Genomic DNA, 7,460 nt, shown 5'->3' with positions numbered 1-7,460 from the left:
TTAATCGCTTTATTCATAAATATAGAATGAAATTTTAATTGCTTTATAAAACCACCTTACATATGAGGCCATGAGAACAGAAGTGGTCTAACCCACAATTTTTTTTGTTTGTACTTAGCTTCTTAAAATAGTTTCAAATGTAATAAATTTTAACGTAAAGGTCGCTTTATTCCTTAATTTGATAGTACGTTATGTAGCTATGTACCTTAAAATTAAGAAACAATCGACTTTAATTTCAAAACGGATCACATTTGAGACTCTTATAAGTAGGCAAGTACAAAAAAATAAATTTTGGGTTAGGCCACTTCTGTTTTCATGGCCTCATATATAAATTCGCCTTGTTTACAACCTTTAAATTTGTATGACATCTTGTATGTAAGGCTTATAAATAATGGTCGAAATGAAATTGACTCTAAAGTTAGCTGCAGATTTTTTCACAGACTTTATTTTGACGAATATTTTTAAAGAATTTTTCGATTTATATGGCCTTTTAAATACTAAGGTATGAATATACAAATATTTATGAATTATGCGCCATGTTATTATTTATATTATATACATATTTGATTAGACAGAAACTTTACCGAATTGCATTCATTTGCAAAATGTATTCAACTGAAAAGCGACTCTGTGTTTCAATAGCATTTTTTAAGCGTTGTGGTAACACTGAGTGTGCTTCACTCATTTTGATTTTTTCGCGCAACTACTGAAAATCTTTTAGCTGCGGCAATTTAATTAAAGTTTTCATAAAATGAAAGTGGCTGTCTTAAATTAAAAGGGGTTTAGTTACAATTTTCAGCCAAAATATACATAAACGCTTATGCTGACTGGTGAACACAACTAAAGCTTATTAGTGTGCACAATCCTTCAGAGCCTTGAAGAATAACCTGGGTTATGTGAGCTTGATCGCTCAGCCAACCAAACCACATCGAACAAAGGTTTAGTGATTGTTATTTTTTACCAAAATTCAATGTAAGTACGAATATTTATTTTGTGAAAAGAAGCAATTTTGTCACCAATTCATATGTATGTATATGCATGTAGTTATGTACGTAGATACATACCGCAGCCGCTAGAAAACCATACAAAATGAGAAGAAGTGAGGTTTGGAAGTTTTTTAATGAAAATAAAGTAATGTAAAAAAAATATTTTTTTAAAAATAAGCTTTTATTTAACATGTTTAATCAAAGGAATAAATTAAAGTAGTGAAACAAAAAATTTGTTAGCAAGAAAATTTTGTCACTGCACTAAAATGAATAAAATAAAATAAGTTAAGGTCTCGTTAAAGTTTCTAAAAGCCATTTAGTGAAAGCAGTTATTCAAACTCTAATGAAAATTACTAACAATTTGTACTAATTTACTTCGTTTTTAAAAAAGCTTGCAACTTGCAATGAAAGAGAACAGAAGACTATGCAAGCAAAATGTTGTTTGCTTACGTTTTGTATAAACATACATATGTACATACATACATATATCAGCAGTTAATTTCATTTAAAGAAATGGCGTGTCGTCCACTTCCGCTGTAGCATGGCATATATTTAGGCGCAATATTAAAGTTCTTCTGGCGGGGAAACTTCTCGAGTCTTCTAATTGTATCTCCTTGATATGATGCCTACAACGAGGTTCATATCTAGACTAGGTTGATATCTAGAATTTGCCATAAATAGCTTTGCTCTGGTTTTACGTTCTTTGGCAAATTACGCTCTGTTAGCCATAAATTTTACTAATTTTTGACCGACTTTGAATCAAGACCCCTGGACCATATAGGGAATTAATTTATATTTTAAATTGCATTGTCATCGTGATTGGAACTATGCTGAAAATTTCAAGTCTCTAACTTGTCGGGAAGTTAGATTAAAATCGATTGGAAATTTCCACGATTTGCGCGGGATGACCAAGTTAAATAAAAGCTTATAAAAATGAAAAGGAGGCCAGCTGCGAAATTTGTTTCAAAACTATTCAGCGCTCGGGAAACACAACAAATTTACAAAAACATGTTCGCACGCATCCAGAGTTGTAAGTGGTTTCCTTGGTTAACAAATTAATATACATAATTGGTTATTTTCTAGTGCTAAAAGTGACATTCAAAATGATGGGCAAAAGAAGCTACCTGGTTGCAGTTCAGCGGTAGAGGTCCAAAGCAAAATTACTTCTCCCAGTGCTAATAGCGATTCAAGCGGGCGTCAAAGCTCTCCGCCATTGGCAGTTACTCCAAAAACAAGTGGGAAAAAACAGCAGCGGTTGGGGGATTGTCTAAAAAAACGGTAAGTCATATCCAATTTATACAAATTCTGAATACTTTTTATATAAAAAAAAGCGTAGGACAGTCAGCAAAAAAATTCTCAAAAATCAACGCAAGTTTTTAGACATTTGAAATTTGCACATTATTATACTAAAATTTAATAGACTATAAAACTGCATACCTGATTTTTTTTAGAAATTCTTATTAAAAAGTTTTCGATTTTGCTGAAACTTTGCAGATTTTTCTAAATTTAGTATGTAAAACATTGCGAATATTAACAAAAAATTACCGTACGCTCAATTTTGTGAGTAACAGTAGATAAACTCTATTTGGAAAATTTCAAGTGGGCAAGAATTATCGTTAATTTTTATACAACCTTTCATTTACGTTCTTGCCATATTACATATACAGACAAAGTCAAAAGACAGCATACACATTGGTCTAATATAATATTCACAATTATTTTCATGAAACAAATTTTTCATACATTTTTTATGAAAATATAGTTCATTCTTTAACATATGCCATATAAATTGAAGTTTCACACCTTGTATAAAAATCAACAAATTTGTCATGAAATTTTCAATTTTTTAATCAGAATTTTTATAAACTTTTCGGGTAGTCAGTTTTGTAGCCCATTCAATTTCAATAGGGCAATTCATCAAAACGCGTAAATGCCTCGTAACCATGTAAACCTCGTAAACTTACTTAATTTTCTATGGAAATTCAGTTTATTTACGAAATTTACACGGTTACGCGACCATTATGCGTTTTGATGAATTGCCCTATTGAAACTGAATGGGCTACAAAACTGACTACCCGAAAAGTTTATAAAAATTCTGATTAAAAAATTTAAAATTTGATGACAAATTTGTTGATTTTTATACAAGGTGTGAAACTTCAATTTATATGGTACTAGATCGCCCTCACCCGCTTAGCTGAGTGTATGAAATTTTTGCGTGCTACTTTGGGAAAAATCTATTTCAAGAAAAGTCAATTCAAAAACAGGAGGTTTAAAATTTGTTTAACCATCTTCAAAATATTTTCAAACTATAACTTTCTTAAACTTCTCACTTGTCATACTTTTTCAACTCAATTGAAATTTTAAACAGAGGGAAACCTTTCACATATAGTTTTGAAATTAAGTCCTTTTAATCATTTTGATTGATTCTCATATTGCAATAATTCATTTAAATTATTGAATAGTTTGAATTTAACCTTTTAAACAGTTTGCAACCTTTTTAAACCTCTTTCGTCTAACACTCATATTGTGATACATATTCAAAACCATTTCGATTCATACCAAAATATATTAATATATTATATATTAATATATTATATTGTTATTAATATATTATATATTTCAAAATATATTCAACTACAGATTTTTAAGCCTCTTGACATCCATTTTTTGTTTAAGATAATTTTCAAATAACTCCCTTAATTGAAATTGAATTAGATTTTTTAAAAGGTGGCAGCCCTCATCCATGAGTAGATAATGATTTTATATATCTCCATGCCAAGTTCCAGTAATCTACCAAAAATATTTCCTGAGAAATACAGTATGAAAAATTCCGTTTGTATGGGAGGTGCCACCCCCTCTTGCCTAATCGAGATTAAATTTATCCTTTGTTTTAACCCTAGAGCACACACCCGGGTACAAATGTATCCACTTTCAACTTTGAAGTGTTGTAACTTTTGAACCGCTATACCTCTATACCGCTTCGGATCTAGGAAGATTATTTAGTTTTGAGTTCAAATTCAAAATTTGAACCAGATCGGACCATTGGTTCAGGAGCTACAGCCTTCCAAACACATTATATACGTAAACACACACCCGGGATACGTTTGTACCCCAATAGTAAAAATCCTCATAATAATAAAAAAAAAACATTTTTTATATTATTTTTTTATTTGAAAAATTAAAAATATTCATTTCACACATTATATTATTGACTTTTAATATAAAAATTATAAAAATGCATCTTATATCTAAGGAAAATCATGGCAAATAGAGCAATTTGTTGATGTGACCGAATGTTCAAGACACATTGGCTTCTTACATTTGTCGCACAGCTTTCTGGTTTTTCTACGGCGTTTTTCCTCTTGTGCGTAACATAAATAGCAAGATCCGGACACAGGTTTTGGCGTGCGCGCTGCGGCAGATGTTGATGCTGCTGTTGACACCATTGATTCCACCGGTCGGTTGAAATATGCTTCAATAGCAATTTTAGTCGAAAAATTTCGCGTCACTTGACGATTTATGGCTCTGGCTTCAATAATGGGCATACACAATGCTTCAGCCAAGCTGCGCAGGATCTGCTTACGCTTGTTGTTTGTTCTCCAAGGCAACATAGGGTTATTCAAATCGTAGACAATGTAGGCTGCAAGAGCTGTAATGTCCAACATGTTGAAGAACATCGCTAGTGGCCATCGTTTTGTTTGTCTTTGTGTTGGATATTCCGCAAACATTTGGTCCATTCGATCAACACCACCTTTGGTACGATTATAATATTCAATTATTTGAGGTTTCCCACTGTCAGCTATTTCAGCATCATTATGCATGGTCGAAAGCAAAATTACTGCTTTATTTTTTTTGGGAACATAAGAGCACATTGTCACATTATTTTTGAAGCCAAATGTCGTTGAACCAATTGTCCTGTTTTTGTTCTGCTTCATTTCTTGAGGAATATATGATTTGTTTTTGCGCAAAGTTCCAACGATCGTGAGTTTCCAGGTGAGAAGCAGTTCTGCAACTGGCAAGGTCGTAAACAAATTGTTTATTGTAATGTTTCGGCCACTTCCTTGGTATTTGGCAGACAAATCCTTCACCACTCGTTCGCCTTGGTTCGTTTCCCTACCAGTTTCTGCTTGGCCAGTATATATTTGTCCATGCAGTGGATATGCATTTGTGGCATCGCAAATCCACCAAACCTTGATACCATATTTAGCAGGTTTTGACGGTATGTACTGCGTAAACCGTGTGCGTCCACGGTAAGGAAATAATTGTTCATCAATCGTCAAGCATGAGCTGGGCTTGTAATGTGCAGCAAGATTATTGTTCATCATCGTCCACAACTCACTTATCGGTGCTGCTTTATCAGTTAGTAAGCGTGTTGCACGAGTGTTTTTATCGTCAAATCTTAGGAACCGCAATATCGAACAGAAACGGTTGACTCCCATTGTGGCGCGATATAAAGGATAGTTTTTGACGCTCCATAAATCTCGAACATGTTCTCCATTGCTATGGTTCGCACCAGTCATAATAAGTATGCCAAAAAATGCATACAGCTCTGTTATTGACACAGGCGTCCATGACTTAGGAGTTGTGTTTGGATGCGCATTGTTGTAAGCATTATAAGTTTCTTTTGCTAACTTATTTGTGTGGCGCATAATTATATCAGCCATTTCAACGTTCATGAAACATTTGAATGTTTGCTCTATTGACAACATTTCAGTGCATCTAGCTGGTCCAGAACGTTCTCTTATAATATTTTGTCTGAGTACCTGACGACTTACATTTGGTTCTTTCATCCACTCAGTACCATCACGTGCAACAAATTTTTCGGCACTAGCAGGTAATTCATTATTTTCTTCTACTTCTTCTTCTTCATCGTCTTCTTCATCATCCTCATAGTCCGCATAATCAGGTAATACTTCTGCGGCACTTTGCGAAACTTCAGCATCGTCATCAGCAATTTCAATGTCATTGATTTGAATTTCTTCTTCATCTTCTGAGTCAAAGTCATAGGGAGCGTCATCATCACAAATTTCATCAAATAAAGATTGTATATATGATTCTCGCTGTTCCTCAGTTAGCCTGCATAATAAAAAAAATTAGTATATGTTTACATTGTTGCTTATTTTACATTTTTTACCTTCTATATGCTGCACTTGATAAATATTCGTTTCTTCTTGAAGTCATTTCGTATCCAGTTATTTATAGTTTCAGTTATATTTATTTTCACTTATATTTTCACTTCTTACACTTTTGAGCACCAAAACAATAATGAAAATATCAACAGGCAGCATTTATAACAACACCTCGTGTGAAAACAACCCTTGCAGCTGCATATAAAATACAAAAACCAGTTATACCAGTGTATTTGCTACCTACGTACCCATACCTTGCGCGGCCTTTTTGCACATATCTTTTGAACCAGGTAGAATATTTCAATGAAATAAAAACCAAAATGTGTATTCGTTGTTACTCTACAAGTATATTATTATAAATTATATTATTTTGTTTTGCATTTATCAGGACAACAACAAAAACAAAAATCCACTGTTGCATGTCCTGACTTTATTTGCCCATATCGCTGGAACCAGTAGGAATATTCGAATGAAACAAAAGACAAAATACTTGTTATATATTAAAATATACAAATCATAGAAATCGGTTGAATAAGCATTAAAAAAACCGCAAAATAAGGTCCCGGGTACAAACGTATCCCGGGTGTGTGTTTACGTGGTATTTTCTGGGTGTGTGTTCTAGGGTTAAGTTGGGCTAAATAACAGCAGTGTACAAAATTTCATGATAATCGGTTGAATAGTTGAAGCGTGAAAGCATAGCAAACAAACAAACTCACTTTCGGATTTATAATATTAAGTAAGCATATGTTAAAGAATGAACTATATTTTCATAAAAAATGTATGAAACATTTGTTTTATGAAAATAATTGTGAATATTATATTAGACCAATGTGTATGCTGTCTTTTGACTTTGACTGTATGGAAAACTGGAGAATGTACTGTATGAAAGAAAAAGGTCACCTTATTAAACTGTATTAAATTGCTGTTCTGTTTACCCGTAATATTTCAAGAGATCGCAAATAAAATGGGCACGGTTTTCATGAAAATGTTGAAGTAAAACTTCTTTGCGCTCGGTAAATCGAAACGCGAGGAAACGTCAAAGCTACAGAAGAAGTTATAGGACGGTGACCTTTGTTGGGGAGGATAAGATTAAGGTTGAGATTAAACTTATAACTTATATCAAGACTAAAATTAAGATTTAAATTAAGATTAAGACTAAAATTTGTTCAAACAAATTTAAGTGAAAAGTATGAAATTTTAAGTAAAAGCAATTGCTTAGTTTTTATGCATACGGCCCATGGTGTTTATTATAAAGTGACCTATATTTTTACAAGAAAATAATTGAAAGTAAATAATAAACAAATAATTAGTCAAAACTTGGCAATATGTGGCGGTCTTATATTTA

At 32.7% G+C, this 7,460-nt stretch overlaps 2 long non-coding RNA genes across 2 annotated transcripts; both read left to right on the top strand.

The window, feature by feature from the left end:
• Positions 1-664: 664 nt before the first annotated feature.
• Positions 665-1,127, top strand: LOC118734635. Its single transcript, XR_004992407.1, has 2 exons — positions 665-972; positions 1,045-1,127. It is a non-coding gene; the product is annotated as an uncharacterized LOC118734635 (long non-coding RNA).
• An 813-nt stretch (positions 1,128-1,940) lies between these two features.
• LOC118734561 lies at positions 1,941-7,231 on the top strand. Its single transcript, XR_004992400.1, has 3 exons — positions 1,941-2,016; positions 2,070-2,264; positions 7,066-7,231. It is a non-coding gene; the product is annotated as an uncharacterized LOC118734561 (long non-coding RNA).
• The last annotated feature ends 229 nt before the right edge of the window (positions 7,232-7,460 follow it).

The sequence above is a fragment of the Rhagoletis pomonella genome, unplaced genomic scaffold, assembly GCF_013731165.1.
Source record: "Rhagoletis pomonella isolate Grant_MI unplaced genomic scaffold, Rhpom_1.0 Rhpom_scaffold_00001, whole genome shotgun sequence".
Classification (NCBI taxonomy): Eukaryota; Metazoa; Arthropoda; class Insecta; order Diptera; family Tephritidae; genus Rhagoletis; species Rhagoletis pomonella.
Note: the sequence above shows the minus strand (reverse complement) of the source record. Positions and strands in the feature narration are given on the sequence as shown.